The sequence below is a fragment of the Equus caballus genome, chromosome 1, assembly GCF_041296265.1.
Source record: "Equus caballus isolate H_3958 breed thoroughbred chromosome 1, TB-T2T, whole genome shotgun sequence".
Lineage (NCBI taxonomy): Eukaryota > Metazoa > Chordata > Mammalia > Perissodactyla > Equidae > Equus > Equus caballus.
In genome coordinates, this window is record NC_091684.1 from 24,918,227 (window position 1) to 24,937,920 (window position 19,694).

The following is a 19,694-nucleotide window of genomic DNA, read 5'->3' on the forward strand; positions in this document are numbered from 1 at the left end:
GGCACAGAGTTGGAGAAAGAGCTGGCTCCTATGCCTAATGAGCAAATAGCTCCCCCGCAGCCAGGAAAGACAGGGAACACAGCTTAGCGATAGCCAGAAGCAGGGACTTCATCATATTTCTCAACCAAATACTACTTTTGCCAAGTAATTTTTCAATTCCAGATGGAAATCTAAAAAAAAAAAAAGCCATGTCAAAATTAATGTTGAGAATTGATGTTATGAATAAAAAATCGTGCCAAATTAGCACTTCAGATTTAATTTTATGTGTAGCATGCTGCCAAGCAACTTGGAACATTTGTAGGCTGTTGGGAAATAGTTACAATTGGCAAACAGCTTCCTCTACCTCCTTCTCCCCCATAGGCATAGCATCTCCCCCAGGAGGGACACTGATACTGGATCTGTGTGTGTGCTAGGGATCAGGAGGATGATAGACATCAAAGAGACCTGGTGTGATTGTAGGAAATTCTTAGATTGTTTCTAATCTGCATTCCACATGAAGAATTTTTAGGTCCCAGATTTTAAACAATGGGAACTGCTTAAATTCAGATCCCTATACTTGAATTCACATTCCTTGGGACAGAAAAGATGGAAAAATCAGCCTATCTTCATAACCTGCTCTGTCCAAGAATGTATAAGAATAGCATTGTCCAGTGTTTCTCTCAGTTAAAAAAATCTTCTTTTAACTTTTGAAACTCTTTTTAAAAATCAAGAAGTAAGTTAACTTTTGCTTTTTATTTATGCTGAGAACTATTCTGAAATAGGCTCTGAGTTGTATCATATGGGACCTAACCTCTTTTCCTTTGTTCCCCCATTCCGACTCCAAATCATGTGACTGTTTGAAAGTGTCAAATCTTGACTAAATTGTATGAACTTCATCTGTTGGACTAGGGTTTTCCTAAAGTGGACATCAAAATATTTCTATTTTTAACCCCTCCCTTTTTCATGCTGGTCAAATTGATTATGCTGTGCTTTATTATATATATTACACATTTTAGATTCATATAACTGTACATTTTGAAAGAATCTGAGAGGATACCTGGTTTACCCACCTTTGCCTGAGGGAACCTGAGGTCCAGAGAGAAGTCACTTACCCCAGCTCACATAGGGAGTGATACAGGATTTCTGGTCCTTCTTGCTTTCATGCTCAGGCTTGGACATTTTCTATGACACGCCGGCTTCATATAGCAGGGGTCAGGTGTGTATTCAAGAGAAGATTCTGCTTTGTTCCCTCTACAAAGAACATCTTGGATGTTCCGTGAGCACATTTTTCCACACTTGACTTCAAAGCTACTCCTGAAATTTTAATGTGTTTTCTTGTCAATCAACCACATGTCCAGACTCCTGTTCTGCTTGTGTGCCCTGGAGTCTAACTGCCTTCAGCACTGTCGATGTGAGTTTTGTCCTTTCTTAATAGGCCACAGTGGTGTGAGAGCTGCCTTCTTCATGAAGCAGAATATGAAAAGGGAAGGAGCTTTCCACAGGCTGGGAGATAATGCAAATATCAGACTCTATCAGAAGAATCAACAAGTGAAATACTCAGAGGAAGCTTAGCCAGAAGCCACATGCCGGGAGGTAAGTAACCCATTTATTCATTTATTCAAATAACAAATATCACTGAGCTCCTTTTATATAAATGCATTCTACTAAATGCTATGGAGAATGCAAAAGAAAACCCTCATATTTTTATCCTCAAAATTGCATTAGAGGGCCACATCTGAAAAAAATTCTAGACGAGGAGCTGTCAAAAATAGAAAAAGTTAATGCTAACAACCAAATGAGAAGCACAGGCAAAAAAATGTATAATTTTCACATAGTGGAAGTGTTTATTAGGGATTTGGATACTACGAGTTTCAACACTAATTGACATTTCTTGTTCACTTATTATGTGTCAAGCATTGTGCTAAATATTTAAATTCTTGCAGTTGACTATACATTTCTCCTTTTAAGGACACATATACTAAACCTTGGTAAGTTTTAAGTAACTAGCACAAACTCACAGAGCAATAAAGTATTGGAGCCAGGAGTCAACTTCAGGGCTTTTAATTAACAGCCAAACTCTGACCAAGGAAAGGCACATGGAAGGGGTGGCAGTGAACCAAATATTGTTTGCAATTTGAGTAGTTGAGGATGAAAGAGAAGGGCGAATTACTGGAGGGAAGAAGAAGGGCCAGAGAATGCAATGGTTTAGGAAGCTTGTAATTTATGCCAAAATCACATCTATTGGGATCATATAATTGGCACGCTGGTAGTATAGCACAGCAGGGCCCAAAAGGGTGGTTGTTTGGAATACTGTGAAATGGAAGCACAGAAATGGATTACATCCCATATCAAGACAGATGACTTGTGGAGTTACTCTCCATTTGCTACTTCAACCAGAACAAAAGAAGGGCAAGCTGGTTGAATCATCCTTTTGTTTGTCTTTTATTCTGTAGGCTCTGGGTAATAGCACTGATCAGACCCTCTCCGCCTAAGGAAAATGAGCCTGGAGAGAAAAAAAGACAAAGAAAAAAATTAGATCTTTTCTCCAAAAAAAGACACTTTTCATCAAAAACAGCACAAAACAAATTAATGTTGCAGCTTTTTAAAAGTAATTCTTACGCTGTATCATAGAAGACAGAGATGAACTGAGTTAGGTAGCTGAAACTAGAGATATCATCTTACAACTGAATGGTGCTTTATTCTTTTTCTAAGTGGTTTTTGATATATTTTACTTATAAGTTTGATCTAGCAATCTATCCCATCTTCATAGATGAGGATCTGGGGCAAGAGAGTCAAAGATTTTTTCAAGGTAATGCTGATGGTAGTGACTACAGGTTTTCTAGATTCTGCCTGCTCAAACTATATGGTGTATGCCCTTGCTATTGATTTTCTTCCATTTGCATTATTGTGTCTCATTTTAAGGAAAAAATATATTCTTCAAAATTACCACTTTCACTCCTTACAATCAAAACGTGTATTTGTTAAGCATTCCTGTCTTCTTACATTAGGAGTTTCTTTAGCATTGGGACCATGTCTTAGTCATCTTAGCATTTTTCACAGCCTCCAGCCTACACCAGGGTCCTATGTAAGGATGTCCTGCTTTACACATAGAATGAATAACTAAATATACATATACCACTGAAGCAGAAAGTTAGCAGAACATAGTTAATCACATTAGGGTTAAAAGGCAAACAGACCCGACTGTTATTTACCATTGGTAGAATTTGGGGCAAGTTGCTTCACCCTTCCAATTTTTAGATTTTTTTGACCTGTGAAATGGAGATACTAATAGAACATAATCTCTCTCATAAGATTATCTGAGAATTGAAATGATTTAATACGTATGAAGTTCTTGCACTGTTTGTGGCATTACTAGGTTTTTAATTAGTTGTAGCTATTATTACCTATCCCTACTCAGATTTGGGAAAACAAGAGTCAAAATGTCTTGCTTTGCCACAGTTGGTTACTAACCAGTTTGAATATGTAATATTTCCATTGAGTCAAAAACCCACTCCTCTTCAAAACAACCATTTGAACTCAGCAAAATGGCCAAAAGGTGAGCATTAAGTTAGAAAGAAGTGCACTGTGTTCATTGAAAACACAGTCTTGAGTTTTCTGTCGTGTGTGAGATAATTTAATGCTTGGTTTTACTTTTATTAATGCAGTAGAGAAGATTCTTGTGACTTTTTGTCTTTTTTCTGTGGTAGCTCAACTTAAAGGGGATAGTAGTGTGTCATGGTGATATTGAATTGATGGTACCAACCAGCTTCTCTCCTTGTAGCTCTGAGTGTCTGTTTGGTGTTCAGATCAGTGAGCAGAAGGCCTCACTGCTCTTCAGAATGACATATACATTGCCAGTAATTACTTTCCTAAAATGGAAAAGGAATTAAAATAAAAGCCTGGATGTAGAAGGGGATGGCAGGTTTTTGGAAAAGTGTATTGGCAATTTGAAGCATGAATAATTAATTTTGTCTTGAGATTAAGTTCAGACTGTGTTTATGATCTGTTGTGAAAAAAAAAAAACCCCTCTAATGGGTTCTAAATAAATTCAGTATCAATTTAAACTATTAGAGGAAGTTAAATCAAAATAATTAGGATATTAAAATACTTTGTGCATTTCCAATCACTGCCTTATTGAGGCTCTGGATCTTTTCCAGGGAACAATAATAGCATGAATATATTAGAATGTTTGCTTCCCCTAGAATGTGACTGTTTGCTCATGTAGAGATGATTGAGAACACGCAGGAGACGGAAAGCCAGATTGATGTGTTGACGTATTCAAGGGAGTGGGTGCTATACAAATGATAAATTATTTTGTACATATAGATTAAAAACTGCATAATGATGGTTTACTGTTAAAATAGTTGAACTTGATTACGCCTAATTGCTAATTTCACACCATAGTAAAGGAGGCATTATTTTTGTGACATTTCGAATTACTATGGAATGAGTTGGTATAATCTGAATAAGATTAAGGTGAATTCCAGTAGAACCCAGAGCTTGATCATTTGTTTATTTTGCTTAAGGCTATCAATTCTCACTGCAATTTGAATGGAGATCAACTGATTCTTCCTCTATAGGTTACTTATTAGGATTTTCTCCCTTTTATGCTTGCTTGGAGCAGAGCAAGTGTGGAAATTAGAACAAATGTACAGAATTTTCGGATACATTTTGCCACTCTTCTGAAGCAACAGATTGTTTGTAAATAACTTTGGTGAATCTATTTAGTGACTGTCATGGTGGAATGCCCATCAATATTCAAGAGCTAATGAACTCCCTGGATTTTATTATTCGGAGCTTAGAGGAATTGATCTTTAAGTGATATCCTTGCAATATTTCAGTGCTTTTTGTTCATTTTCTCCTAAGAATTATTCAGCTCATCTACAATTAATATTGTCTCTTGAAAACATTATTAATTAATCAGGCATAAATATAATTTGATAACAATATCAGAGCTGCCAATTATTATGACAATTTATAGTTTGCTTCCCTATTTTTTTTTCAGAGAGAAGGAGAAAAGACAGAATTTCAGGGCACATTAAGTAACTTATTCTGAAATTGAAACATTGCACTGAATACTCTGTTTTCTGGAGAATCAGAAAAGATAGTCAGGATTTGCAAAAATGGATCCTCTCTTCTACAGACATCATAAAGTATAATTCCTACTGATATTAGAAATGATCCAGCAAAACATTAGCAGTTTAAGCTCCAAGGAGTTCAGTGAAACTGTAAACAAAAATTAACAAGCAATTGCAAATTATTCTTAGTAAAATTTTGAAAATGTTTGTTATGTATCCTAATGAGAATGAATAATGGATACTTAATTCGCTATTTATACAAATATAGTGAATTTTCCCTTGCTTGGAATACCCTTCCCAGTTTGTAATGTTAATGGAAATATATTGTTTCTCCGCCTCATTAGAAAGGGATTGTTATGCTTTCCAAACAGAAGATTTTATATTTTCTAAAATAGAGCGAAGCATTAGCAATTGGAAAATTATCTTTAAAGGCTATTGTCTCACTTCCGAGGATTCAGTTGAAGGAGGTATAGAATAGATAAGGGCAAGATTTTTTTTCTGAGTTAATTTCCAGGATATTTCTAATCGAGAAACAGTGTCGGCATTTGTCCCAGGACCATGCTTAGTCATCTATGTCACTTTCTTCCTTTGGGGTCTGCCTAGGTTTTGATTCTTTTGTACAAGAGAGCTAAAATCATCCTCTTTCAATCGCACTCAAATGTGGATAAATATCATGTGAAAGAAGCCAGAAAGGTTGACAAGAGGAAGGGAGGTCAATTTGGTGCAAAAGCATTAGGTTTGGAGCCAGATAGACTTGTTTTCTTGCTGACACCATCACTGACCGCGGGCAAGTGGCTGTATCTTATTGAGCCTCCATTTCCTCACTTGTAAAAGAAGTAGATGAAGAATACCTATCTTGCAAGTTTCTCATGAGTAATAGACATAATTTATGTAATGTGTATCTTCCAGTAAATAATATGGACTCAATAAACCTTGGCCAGTAGCAATAGAGGTAGTCAAGATCATCATTGTCACAATAGGAACGTTAACATCCAGGCTGTGTCATTTTGCAACAGGTGATCGCCAGCCATGTATTCACAAATTTATTTTTTAAGATTTTGAGTCTTTTAAGTCCGGTGCCAATACGGGCCAGCTAGATAGCTGAGATGAGTGTCTCAGATGAGATGTGATGCCAGGAATGATATGTAGCATTCAGGCTCCTGATCAGGGAGGCAGCAAGCAGCTGTGGAGCCTGGAACACCAGAGAACACATGCCCTGTCTAAAGAGAGCAGGCACTACTTGCTTCCAGCTGATTTTTTTGCTTTAGTAAACAGAGGCTTCAGTGTTAACTAAGCTTTCCATTTTTTCTAAGAAAAGCCAGAAATCTGGATTTTAGTGCAAAATATCCTCCTTTAAATGTTGGCAGCAAATGAAAAGTATTGTGTGTAACAACAGTGTGAGTCTAAACACAATATGATTGCAGGATAGATTCAACCTGTCAATGCCAATTTGAAATCTCTCATCTATATAATAGACAGTGATACAGTTAATACTTGCTTAGCATATACTGTATGCTGGGCGGGCACACTTTTAAGTACTTTACATGTATTAATATATTTAAGCCTTCCAATGACCCTGTAAGATAGGTATTAGTAATCAGTATTATTATTATCACATCCATTTTACAGATGAGGAAGCCAAAAAATAAGAGAAGTTAAATAACTTGCCCAAGATCTATCTCTCAGTTATTTAGCAACAGAACTGAAGTTTAAATTTAGGTAATCTGACTACAAAGTTTTTGCATTTGACCCTGGGTTTGCAGACTAAAGCAAGGAATTCCTCTTATTTATAGGAACCATTTTTTAAATGGAGTCTTGAAGGACGAAATTCTATGGGACTTAACTTTCATTTTCAGCATACATCATTCAATAATGTTTATTGAATGTGTTCAAAATGCAGAGCTCTGAATGAGGAGCAGTGATGAGGATAAAGATGTAAATCATGGAGTCTGTCTTCAAAGTTCTATTAGTTAGTAAGACAGGAAATGCATGACTAGCAAACTTCCATGAGATGTTTCTAAAGATTTTTAGTATTAGAAGGGAGAATTTGATTAGCAATTAATGGATGGCTTGACAGACATGGTGGCACTTTACCTACATCCTGATAAATGGGTTATATTTTAATGGATAGATAGGAAAATACTAGGGGTCAGTATAAGCAAAGATTCTATGGCAGAAGAGCTACATTTTAGCAAATACAAGGACTAGCCCAGTTCTTCTATTGTTAGGATTTGTAGAGGAACAGAGGAAGAAAAAGGTGAAAAGATACCTGAGAGCTAAGATGTACCAGCTAATGTGTTGTAATTATGAGTCCATTCCCTAATCATCACACACACACATATACACACACAAAGACACACACACATGCTCACAAAAACAATAATACCACCAAACGAACATGAAGTTTCTAGAAGGGCCAAAATATCTCAAACAATTCAGCAGGATCACTTTTGGAAATGATTTGCTATTAGTACTGCAACAACAGCATTGTGAACAATCAAAGACAGAGCCATAAAGCATCCCCTTTCTTTGCTTTGTTTGTAAAATAAAAATCATAGGAAACAGAGATATTTCAGAATGAGAGCATAGAAAGGAAGATACATTTTAGTAAGAGGGAAAGGGATTATGAACAGCCATGAGTGTGATCTGAGAATTACTGGGCCACTACCTAGATCAAATTGTAATTCTTGTTCCTTAACAAGAGTAACACAAGCTCACTGTAATCTATTGTAAACACAACACTGTTACGTGGTCATAGTGCTTTCAAAACTTCTTATAAGTAACTGTTAGCTTCTAGAATAAAGTGTTCATGGTTAATTATTGCCACTAAATGGATAGAGGTTGTTCTTTTCCTTTTTATTATATTAAAAAAAATTATTTTAGAAATATAAATGCAATTTCAAGTCTAACCGGTGTGAGGCTATTATGACCCAATATTCAATAGAAAGAAACTAAGACTGTGAGGCAAGGTTCTCTTTACTTTTTGGCTCTTAAATCTCCTTGTTACATCATCTCTTCAAGCAAAAATGTTTTATGTATATCGAATATTCAGCACAGTGCATGGCATAGAAAACTGCTTTGTGCGTTCGACTATGATAACAATATTACTTGTTGTTATTATTTCTATCAGCAGCAGCAGCAGATCTCCTCCCATGCTGCATTGGAAAAACCATACCCTAAATTTATCTTGGTCATTAACCTCTCCTGAGATGGTGCTGGATTCATAAAGTCTGACAAGGCAGAATTTGGACAAAATCCTGTGGAAGGCCATTGAATTTCAGCACCAATCACCGTGAATCTATTTATTTGCTGCCAAAGCCTTTAATTTGCTGTGTTAAATCACAACTGTAAAAATTGTCACCCCAAATTTTCTCCATCAAATATGAAGCATTAAAGCACAAATTACATTTTTAAAGCACACATTTCTTATTTCACTTCTTACTATGCCATTTTCCCCAGGGGGTGGGAAAAGTGGCTCAAGAGGGGCCAGTCTTTGAAGTTATTTCAATCTTTATTCTGTCTAGTCCTTTCCTGGACTCATTTAATCTGCTTGATTTTTAAGTCATGATTATATCCTCCAGATACCAATTCATGACGTCTTTCCAAAGAATTGTTCATTAAAATCTAATTTTTACCTTCTAATGCTGGCTTTTTAGCTAATGAAATCTACAGTAATTATAAATATCCATCTCGCAAAACATCAGAATTATTGGCATTTATATATAAAGGCAAGCAATGAGAGAATGATACTAACATTGAAGTTAGCTTTTTCCTTTTCATTTCAATGACGTTAGCACGTATATAGTTATGTATATTTAAATAAAAGAATCTCATTTGGCTTCTTTCAATATTTTTACACTGTCATTAGAACTCTTTTGAATGGTACCCAGGGGAGACCACATCTAATTTAAACTTCATAGCAGGAAAGACATCAGGAAACTTCAGATTCATTATTTAGCTTGATGATCTGAAAAGACTGGGGAAAAGTTTCTGTGATACTGTGCTCTGATCTACCCAAGGTGCCCTGTAGTGATAGCGTTTCCTCATTTTTTATGAATTATCAGAAGAAATTTTATCAAAAGACAAATCATTTATGAAAAGCTGGAACGGTTCCCTAGCTCATGAGTTTAAGCTCTGCATAAGCAGAAAAATAAGCTCTAAATTCCCCTGGCGATAACAATATAAGAGCAAGGGTACACATCCTGACATGACAGGAGTAAATCCGCAGAGAGCTCAGTGCTGATCTGTGTCCAGTCCAAGGTAAAGTTCAGGGGTTGGATGTGGAAAGTCCACATAATATGAGTTCCATTGCAGTCACCTGTCGGTTGGAGGTGAAAATGGGCATATTGTGGTATAGTGGAAAGAGGATGGACTTTGCCCAAGGACACAGGGTTAGAAAGTGGCAAAACCATGATTCAAATCCAGGTCTGTTGGATGCCAAATATATGTAAGGTGTCTGAGCATCCATTTCATTATCTGCAAAATGAGAATAATATTTCCTACTTCAATAGGACTGTTCTAAAGTTTAGACAAGACGTTATCCACCGTTTATCGAATGCTTTCTATAGGCCAGTCTACTGTTTTCATTTAATACCAAGTATGCCCCGGGGACTAGAATGGAAAATTGGCCACTGTTCTTCCGTGATTGAATAATGTCCATTGCCCACTAGAACGAAGCATGAAATGAAGCTTGTTGTTCACAAGCAGATAAAGCCTTAGTTTCTTTCCCTTAGGCTAATGCTTCAGACTCATGCAAATGTATACTTCATATACTTTCCTTAGAGATAATTGAGTGGGAAATACAAACTCCTGGGCCCCTTCACTGAACTTCTGGTTTGGGAGGGCAATTGAATTGACATCAACATCAAAGGATACTTTTGATAAAAATAATTTTTATTCTTCTAGCATGAGATGAGAGAAGACTTAAACAGGTTAACGTACTTCCTCTTATTTCCACACCGGACTTAGTTTCAAACACCGTGGCTGAATCTGACGTTTTCCATCTAATATTTCATGAGGGGTTATACTGGCTAACCTCTGAATCTCACCAAGAAGACCGCAGTCTTCGCAGATTGGGTGAATCTTTCATATTATTTTGCTTATATATTCCAGTTTTAGATTTAATAGAAATTATTTTCTTAGGGCTTTCTATACAATTTATAAAATTCATAGTAAATAAAATCTATGGTTTTAGGACCACCTACTCATAAGAATTTTGAAGTTCAGTGTTGTTTATTCATCATTTCTTTATGTGGGGTCCACAGCAAGCACTGTATTTATTCATATATATATTCATTAACTTAGCTTATATTTAGTATTAATTATGTGTCCATGCAGAAATCTGAAGAGTAAAAATAACAAAGAAATAACTTGTCCTTCTTCTTGCCCTCTAAGCTCTTAGATATGATTCAGGAAGACATGATTAAAAGGTAAAACTGAGTTACTAGAGAATAAAAAATTACAAATGTAAAAACTGCAATGTATAATTAAAAACAACAATTATGACTTAATAAATGGTAGGTACATGCCTGGCACTATGCATTTATTATCATATATAAAAATCACATATGATCTTTACCAAAATTCAAGAAGGCAGATAAAATTAGTCTCTTTCCCAGGGAAAGAAATAGAGATTGTGAATGATCACAGGGCTTACTAAGGCCACTTGTCGAGTTAGTGGTAAAGAACCCTTTGAAAAACAAGTTATTTAATAATTTGTTTATACCGATACTGAAATGATGCATTTTTCATAAATATTAGGGCCCTTGGAGGTCTATGGATCAGGAATATGAATTCATTTACTGTGTAAAGTGAGAATACATCTGCAGGTGGGGGACACATAAAACTGAAAGACCACTGAAATCCTAAGGTTGAATCCTTTGTTTTATGATCAAAGAACTGAAATTCAGCATGTGTTCAATTCTATGGACACATTGTGGGAGGGGAGTTGAAAAACTGGAATGTGTTTAAAAACAGCATGATATTCACGAGAAACATTTTAGTGTTTTTGTTTAGTTTATTCTATTCATTTACCCATTCCTTCCACACACTTTTACTCTATGACTCTTTGGTAGATTCTGTGTGTATATATTGCTAAACAAAACAGTGTGGAGCTTGCAAGTCTGCTCAGTAGTGAAAAAGCCCCGAGAGATGTGGGTTCCAGTCAGGGCTCTGCCAATTAATAGGTATGTGACCATGGACAACAATTTAACCTTTGTAAGTTAAACTTGTGACTGACACTGTGGTTTGACTTCCCCTAAAGCCATTTTCCTCCTCTTTTCCCTCCTAACAGAAGACTGATTTGGTTCAGGTACCAAGCTGGGTAATGTGCTTGGGGGAAGGTAAACTCCTTGTCTGGCTCCAGAGGATGAATCATCTTTATTTAGGCCAGTCGTGATGATCCCACACTCCATTCTCTATCATTGGTTTAGGGGAGGATGTGTGACCTATTGCTGCCCAATAAGAAATAGGGAGATGTTGACTGAGTGAATTCTGGGAAATATTTTCCATCCCAATGAAAACAGAAGCTTCAGAAGGAGAAAGATTCTCCTGCTTTATTTATCCTTCCTGTGTTAAGGGCTGTCTATGAGCATATGATATTGCTGTAGCCATCTTGTGAACATGAATAGAGATATTGCTAGCAAATACAGAAGAGTAAAAAGTTAGAAACTCCAAACTATCTATCTTACCTTGCATTATTGTTCTTAATAGTTATTGCTACCTGCCCTAACATGCATATGTGTGTGTGTGCATATATGTGTGCGTATATATACACACGCATACATCTATCTACATCTATCTATCCAATCTATCATCTATTTCTATTTGCTTCTTACTTCAAACCCAAAAATGACTAGAATAAAAGTTCAAGGGAAGAACCATTATTTTGTTCACTGCTGAATCCCCTCTGGGATAAATGAATGAATGACTTTCTGACAGCATTGTTGAGTTGCTGTACATACCTCCAGATTTTTTATAAACCCTTATTATTTAAATGGCTTTTACCCAGGTGTTCCATTATTTACTAACAAATATATTGTAATTTATATAATATATAACCCAGGATATTCTAAACCTGCAAAATTTTGTATAAAATGGTATCTGTTGATTTATTTTACACAGCTTTAACAATTTGTAAGGTTTAATATCTTTCGATACTTGTAGTTTCGACTTGCATTTTCCTTGTGTAAATTATATGCTTATTCCCTTAGTGTAAATCAAGAAATTTTTAAAACATAACGTATTGAAGAATGATGTGAAAAATAATTTGTTTTAATTTGTAAGAGGTTTTTTTTTTTTTCTATAAATCTAGGCATCCATGGGGAGAAAGGGAAAATCAACTAATACGAAATCCTGTGCTAGGCAGTGGGGAGAACACACAAATACAATGCAGTCAGACATTGTTCTCGTCATCAAGATGTGTGTCCTCAACCTGAAAACCAAACTGAACACATACAATGTCAGAAAACAACAAGGCAGCAAATATACAATGCATTCTCAAGTTTGTGAGATATTGTAAGAATTATAAATGTACTCTCATCTGTATACCTTCAGGTTGTGCTTATCTCTCTACATTGTAATTATTTGTTTACATGTTGATCTTTCCCATGAGAATATAAGAATTTTAAATCTTGGACCTGCATTATACTAATATTTGCATCTCTGGCAGCTGGTAACTTTGTATCTCAGCACAGACTAAATTAGCAGTGAGTGAATGAGAGATCAATGAGACATCCATAGTTGGGAAAGACTTCACAGAGGGCCTGTCTCTAAGTATTGAGGACTGAGTAGGATTTGAAAGGACAGAAGGGTGGAAAGAATATTTGTAGTGTGGAGAACTTGACATAAATCGCAGAGATAGCATGATTGTTGAATTGTCATGGATTAGGGAGATGTGAGCACTAATGCAAGAAAAGAGTAGTCATGGGAAAGATGGGAAATGAGGTTCACTAGGCCACAGATCATGGAAATCCTTGAGAGTCACGATAAGAAATTGACATTCAGGTGCTGCAATAGGAAATGAATGGCTTTGGGCAGAGGAGAGAGATGGTGGAGACAATGACCAAGCATGGAGATTAGACAGAAAGGTGCAGAATGAACAGGGAAACCAATCGGACGGATCCCATGTGACTGGTGTCAGCAATAGAGCAGTGACATAATGACTACAGTAATCCTACTCCACCATCCATGTTTCATCCTACAAAGGCTATTAAGTCTAATAAAAGTAGACATTTGCAGACTCCATTGCACTCCTAAATTGAAGGATTCATTTATTCACTTATTCAATACACATTTCTTGACCATCTATCATGTGTCAGGGAATATGCAATTTATGGGGATTCAAATGTTCAGAAACTGATTAGGGATATAGAGCTGTAGCACTCTGCCTCAAAATGTTCAGCTCAAATCCCTAATTAATTTTATCTATAAAATTTTGAACAGAGGAAACTTCCTTTTATAATGTCTTGGAATTGATTATGCGTTTTGTAACACGGCACCAAGCTTAGTTGTGTTATACTGTCATGGCACAATTTTGGGGGTCCTGACTGATGACGTTGTAGACATGAATGTTAGTTAAAGCAACAATAAATGGAGCCAGCATCATTTCAGCATTCAATTTTCTGAGAAAATGACAAAACTCCAGTTGTAATAGCATGTTAAAAACCACAGAAATGGGACTGAGCAGAGAAGCTTAAAATATGCATCATTTTGCTACTGCTGTTGGTTTCACTCTGCTAGTGACATGAGATTATATCCCAAAGGTCAGTAATCACTGTGTTGATTTCTCCTGGAGTGGGAGATTGCTATAGTTTATGTTAGAGAAATTCAAGAAAATAGAAAGTAAGTCAAGAGTCATTAGCACTCAACTAAGAAAAGAACAGATATATTTGAGGCTGTCTAGATACTTTTTTGGCCTTGTGACTCTGTGTTGCCTAGATTTACAGATATAGACATGACCAGAAGAGCCGATTTCTAAGTAATTAGGGGGAAATGGCTTATTTAAGGAATGAGTCATAAGACATAGGGTCTATAGTATGCTAATGTGAATTATGAAATTAACAAGACTACCCCAGTTAGGAGTAAACATGAAACAACAATTACAGTCATAGCATTTTGTTATGGTTATTGTTGTTTGCTGTATTCACCTACAAGAACTCCACTTTCCTATAATTCTTCCTGATTTTGATAAGGTCACATATGAATTATATTTGCCATAATTTGTATCTTTTCTATTTTTTTTCCTACACTGTTTATGTATTACTTATAAAATCAGGAAAAAAAGTTACAAAAATGTAGTTCAATCCAAATAGTTATTGAAGTCTCCAGGGAGTCCTGCATGCTCATGAACTCATGCGTATTTTTATTAGATGTTTTCGTTTCTCCTCTGTTTCATTATCATCTGCTGAGGCCATCAAAAATCTGTTGGTATGCTATGTCATCTCTTTCTTTCTCTGGTCCATCTCTTGACTCACACTAACTTCCATTTTCACATTCTCCAATGCATCAGACCAAGAGAGATGATATTTCACTCCCCTATTTTTGATTTATTTTGTTACCCAGGTTACAAAGTAGAACTACCTCATTTCCTCAATGGTTTTACAAAGTTTAGTAAGGCAGTTCTTTTATTGTTACTGATTTTAAAAATTCTAACCAATCTACTCAAGCTTTAGATATAAATTTCTGAAGACTGGATTATAAAGCTGTAAGTGATCAATACTCTGCTCTACTCAAGACCGTTTTTCCTCTTCAGTATTATTTTATTGTTTTGGGCCAACCTAATTCTCCTCAACTCTCTTTTCACTTGGGACAAGTTATTTCTCAGAAGGTCATTGGATCCATTTTATAAATAGCCTTCGGGAGGACCCACCTTGCTCATCTTCAGACATGAGCAGTTAAATAGGAAACCTTGAAAGAACATAGTTTAGCTCCCAGCTTGGAAGCACCCACTTTAATATATAGGTGCACTAGTATCAGTTCATGTGTTTTACATTTAATATATTTTTCATTGTGTTCAATTATGCACATGTAGACCGAATTTCAATTGCAATATTATCACAGAGGCCCTGAATAATATTATTTCATGTATTATGCATTTAATGGTTAATTATGAATAGAATGAGGATCAAACCTGGGTTATCGTTACTTTCAGTTTTAATATTTTAATAATTTAAACATTCAATGGTGAGTTTAGTCATCTTGGTATATAGCTCCACTGAGAATAGCATAGTTAATATCTTCTTACCTAAATGAGAAATAGGGAGAACACAGACTGATATATGCAAAGACTTCCATTGCTGATCCTTGAGTCTGGATTGTGGAAGAGATTTGTATCTATAATGTCTTAATACAGTGTTCAGTCTCAAAAGTAGATGTATCAGTCGATGAATAGTAGGTCAAATCCTAAACTGTACAATTGATAGAATTATTTGCTGTGGCGGCGTATAGCTGCAATACTCATATTAAAATAGTCCACATATTCTTGAATATTCATTTGAAATTTAATAATTGTGGAAACTATGTATCCCTTTAAAATTAATGTGAAAATTGAGAGTGAGGTTAAAGGCACAACTTGTTAGATGCTGTAACCAGCACTCAGTGACCCACAGTGCAGGTCTGATTTATTATGCAAATAAAGAGGCAGAATAATATATTCGGTTTAATCATGCAGAATTTTTTTTGTTTGATAGAGTGTCCAGGCACACAAATGAATATTCTATGAATCCAAAATCTATTTCAGAAAGGAAAGTATTTATATGGGGTTGTAAGAGCAAGCTGCCAGAACTGTGATTTACAGAATATGCTTGGTCGATTTTAGAAAACAGTTTGTCTTTAAACACCTGAATTTTATAATGATAAAATTACCAAAAGCTTTTAGCTACTCGGGTTATTTCAATGAAAGATGAATTCATCCATTATGAGCTATAAAACCCATTGATTACTTGACTTGATTACTTCAACCTTATGGCCTGAGAATCTTGTCTGCCTGATATATCCCCCCTTCACCCAGAATGTCTTATTGAAGAATGATTTTATGATCCTGAAGCATTTCAGGTAAGCACTGTTCTCTCCACAAACATGAGGAGATAATTCACATGAGCAAATGATAATACATTTAGAGGCCAGCAGCATTTCTTGGCAATTAACCGTTCCCACACCAATGCCAAAACTCGCATCTCAAGTCTAAAACCTGAACGCAGCAGGAGAACCATGAGTAATTTTGTTTCTAGCATTTTTTCCAGGGTCCAAGTACCTGTCAGCAAAATCATCATTTTTTATATTAGGACTAATACATATATATGAGAAGAGTAATTGGGAAAATGATGGCTATGTGAATCACTGCTAGGAAGAGGGGATGTGGATTGTTTGGTGAGAACAAATATTGTAAAATGACTTTATTCCTTTATGCTAACCTTTAAGGTGGGTGCTATTATCCTCATTTTATAGATAAGAAATCTTCAGAGAAGTGAGGCAATTTTTCCAAAGACATTAGGCTGAGAAATAGCAGAGTTAGGATTTCAAAATGGATTCTCCTTCTTTTTGCATGCTCTTAGAGAAGCATCAGTGATTTCCGATCTTGAGTTTTAAAAATTATACGAAGGATATCATCCTAAAAGTTATATAAATATATATAAGGAAACAACCTCCAAAAATATAAAAATTGCACTAACGTATTGTTAACACATCAACACACTGTGGACCTATATAATTTGATGATTGTCTTCTAGTTAATTTAAAAAATCAGATCAGAGATTATTACTGAGTTAGTAAATATTGCAGTATTCATTGCAATTATCTAAAACCCAAACTGAGGACACTTCTTCCAGATTTTCTGCTATCTCTACAAACCATGAGAGACTGATGAATTCTTTCAAGAAGAAAATTGGGGGGTTTATTTTTTTTTTGAAAAACAGAACATAAAATATACAGTTTGCACTCAAACTGGGAGATTTTAAGGTTGCATCATTTTTAATGTCTGAAGGAAGCCAAGGCCAAGATTAACTATGATGTTTTTAAAATTATGATGACCATCTGCCTTCCAGTGTGTTAATGTAGAACCAGTCTCTGAAAAGTGCTGCTTGTTACTGAAATAGTAATAATGCAGAGTGTTGTGCAAATTGTGTTTATTTGATTTCTGCATCTCAAAGAGCCTTTGATGCTTCAGGGCCATCTCTAAAAAAATAGTCAAAAGTATTTTGAAACAATTCTGCCTATTTACTACACCTAGTCTTGTTTATATTCTTTTTTGGGGGGTAATTCTTTCACAAGACGGTTGAATGGAGACATAAGGTTTTGATTTTGAAAGTTCATCTATTTCTACTACTCTATTACTACCTGCAGCTACAAATTTTTTTCTGTTTGTATCATTAGTTGCCGTGAGGATGAATGAGCTGCTTTGTTCTATATGATGGGCAGCTTTCTGGTTCTGTGGTTTGGGGAAGAAGAGGATCAGATTTCACAAAACCCCCTTCATGTCCTTATTTAAAATAAGGCCAAGTAAAATAGGAATGAGAAATAGATCCCTGGTAATGGTTGCCCAAATGACTTTTGCTCTTGTATTTCTTCTCTGTAGCAATACTATCGTGAGCATGTCCTGCCTTCCATGGTACCACATGTGCCCTCCTGGGGCAGCACCAGATATTGGGAAACAAAAGCACTAAATAGGATCCAATGGTTCGTCAAGGTAATGCCCCACTGAACCTTAGCCATTAGACTGTGATCGCTCTGAAAGTAGAGACCACTGATGTTTTGCTTTTGTCTCTTCAGTGCCTCGTACATGGTAGGAAGTCAATAATTTTTATTTAGAGAATGAAATTGGCAGCCCCACTCTCTTCCTTTCTCTACATCTAGGTGTAGTCATACCATAGTTTGGGAATCCTTATGCTTTAGTTAAGGAACTGAAAACTTCTTGGGAGTAATAACCAGACTGCTTGGTGGAGCTTGTTGGAAAAGGAACACCAAAGTTTGGGGTAATGGTGTGTGTTGTCAAAAGAGAGAAATTTGGTGAAGGTATGGTGGAAGGATAGACAGAGAGAGAAATAAATTGCACTAGATTCTTTAATAGACGTATGAGCACAATAGGAATAGACAGCCAGAAACTTTCAAAGGAGATTTGAAACAAATGCCTATTTCAGTGACCTCACGGGGTTATTATGAAGAGTTTGTGCTCTGAATCATAAAAAGAGCCATAAATATACAAAACAGTATTGTTGGGGGTTTGAAGCTGCTAGTTAATTACGTACATTTCCCCTTCAAATTCCAAATCAATGGGGCCAGCTCCATTTCTGCCTATTTTGATTAAAGAACATAGCAGGAATGTGAACTTAGAGTAGGTTTCCTAAGAGATCCTCTCTCCTCCCTAGTCTAAAATTCAGGGAAGACTGCATCTGCAGAGCACACACTTACTTAGCTGGCCACATGGAAGATAGTGGCCAACCCTACACCTTGTCAAGCACAGGAAAGCCAAGATCCCAAGATTCAACTGGCACATTCAGCCTTTAACATATCAGTCCTGCCTAAGAGAGAAATAAGGACCAATGGCTGCAATGCTTTAGTGGTCTCACCATCCTATAAGTCATTCTCCCCCAACAGGAGAAGCTATTAAGACAGGCAAGACAAGGAATAAGAGGCAGATTCTTTCTACCCATTACCTCTGAGCAATAGAAATTCCTTAAATACAGGTTGGCAGGAATTATGGGCAAGGAAATTATTTCTATTAACATTATTTTTTCCACTATTGTTGTAGCCTCCCCTCTTTTTCCAGTGACAGCCTTCAACTCTGTGAGGATCCTATGGGCCTAGGCTTACTGACCTAGAGCACTGTGGACATTTTCACAGCAAGTAGAGGAGCAGCAGTGGGGGCTTTTAGCATGATTCCTCTCTAGCTATCACAACACATTCTAATGACACCAGACAGAAAACTTTAGACTCTGGTTGTTCCATACTTTGGATATTCTTCCTGGTGTATTCTACCTCCCCAGGAACTCCCTACACCCTGTAGGATGGATTGGGTGAAATTATCTTTTATGAGCTGGGTAAGTATGAAAACTCTAGAGAAATCCTCTTCACAGATTGATCCCTCTTTGGATCTCTTTTCATAATTCACAAAGACCACCACATTGCTATAAAATTAGAAGGACACAAGCCTCAGAATTTAATCTTAGCTTGGTTTAGGTAGTTTCTCATGCTCTCTCTCTCAAACACACATGCAGCTAAAAAGTTGTGATTGCATGATCTATAAACCTTTGTACATAAATATGGACTGGAGGTTGTGTGTGTGTGGAGGAAGGCTAGTCAACAATCATTCTTTATTATGAGATACATGTGACAACAGCAGCTACAATTATAAGCCGATTAGGTAGAGAATTGACAACCCAAGTACACTAACGTTGTGTTCCACTTGTTTCAACTGTGTTTAATATAAGCGGCATTCTGTATTTTTCACAAAGTGAGGCTTCCAATCAAGGCACAAATGATCTTCTAGTTAACTGCTTTGTCTAATCCCCTGGGATAAAATGCAGTTTTGTTTAGGGAAATCAAGTAGGTGTTAGACTCATCCCAGCCTTTACCATGAGGCTTCTCTCTCCACTTTCCAATGGCTTTGTCATCAGAGCCAGAAAATGAGTGCTTTTATATTGC

The 19,694-nt window shown here is 36.2% G+C and overlaps 1 long non-coding RNA gene across 1 annotated transcript in view; it reads left to right on the forward strand.

The window, feature by feature from the left end:
- Positions 1-1,414: 1,414 nt before the first annotated feature.
- The window catches only part of LOC138923225 (uncharacterized), a 37,191-nt gene continuing 18,911 nt past the window's right edge, over positions 1,415-19,694 (forward strand). Inside the window, exon 1 of the long non-coding RNA XR_011436554.1 lies at positions 1,415-1,572. This is a non-coding gene — a long non-coding RNA (uncharacterized lncRNA). The remainder of the gene's footprint in view (positions 1,573-19,694) is intronic.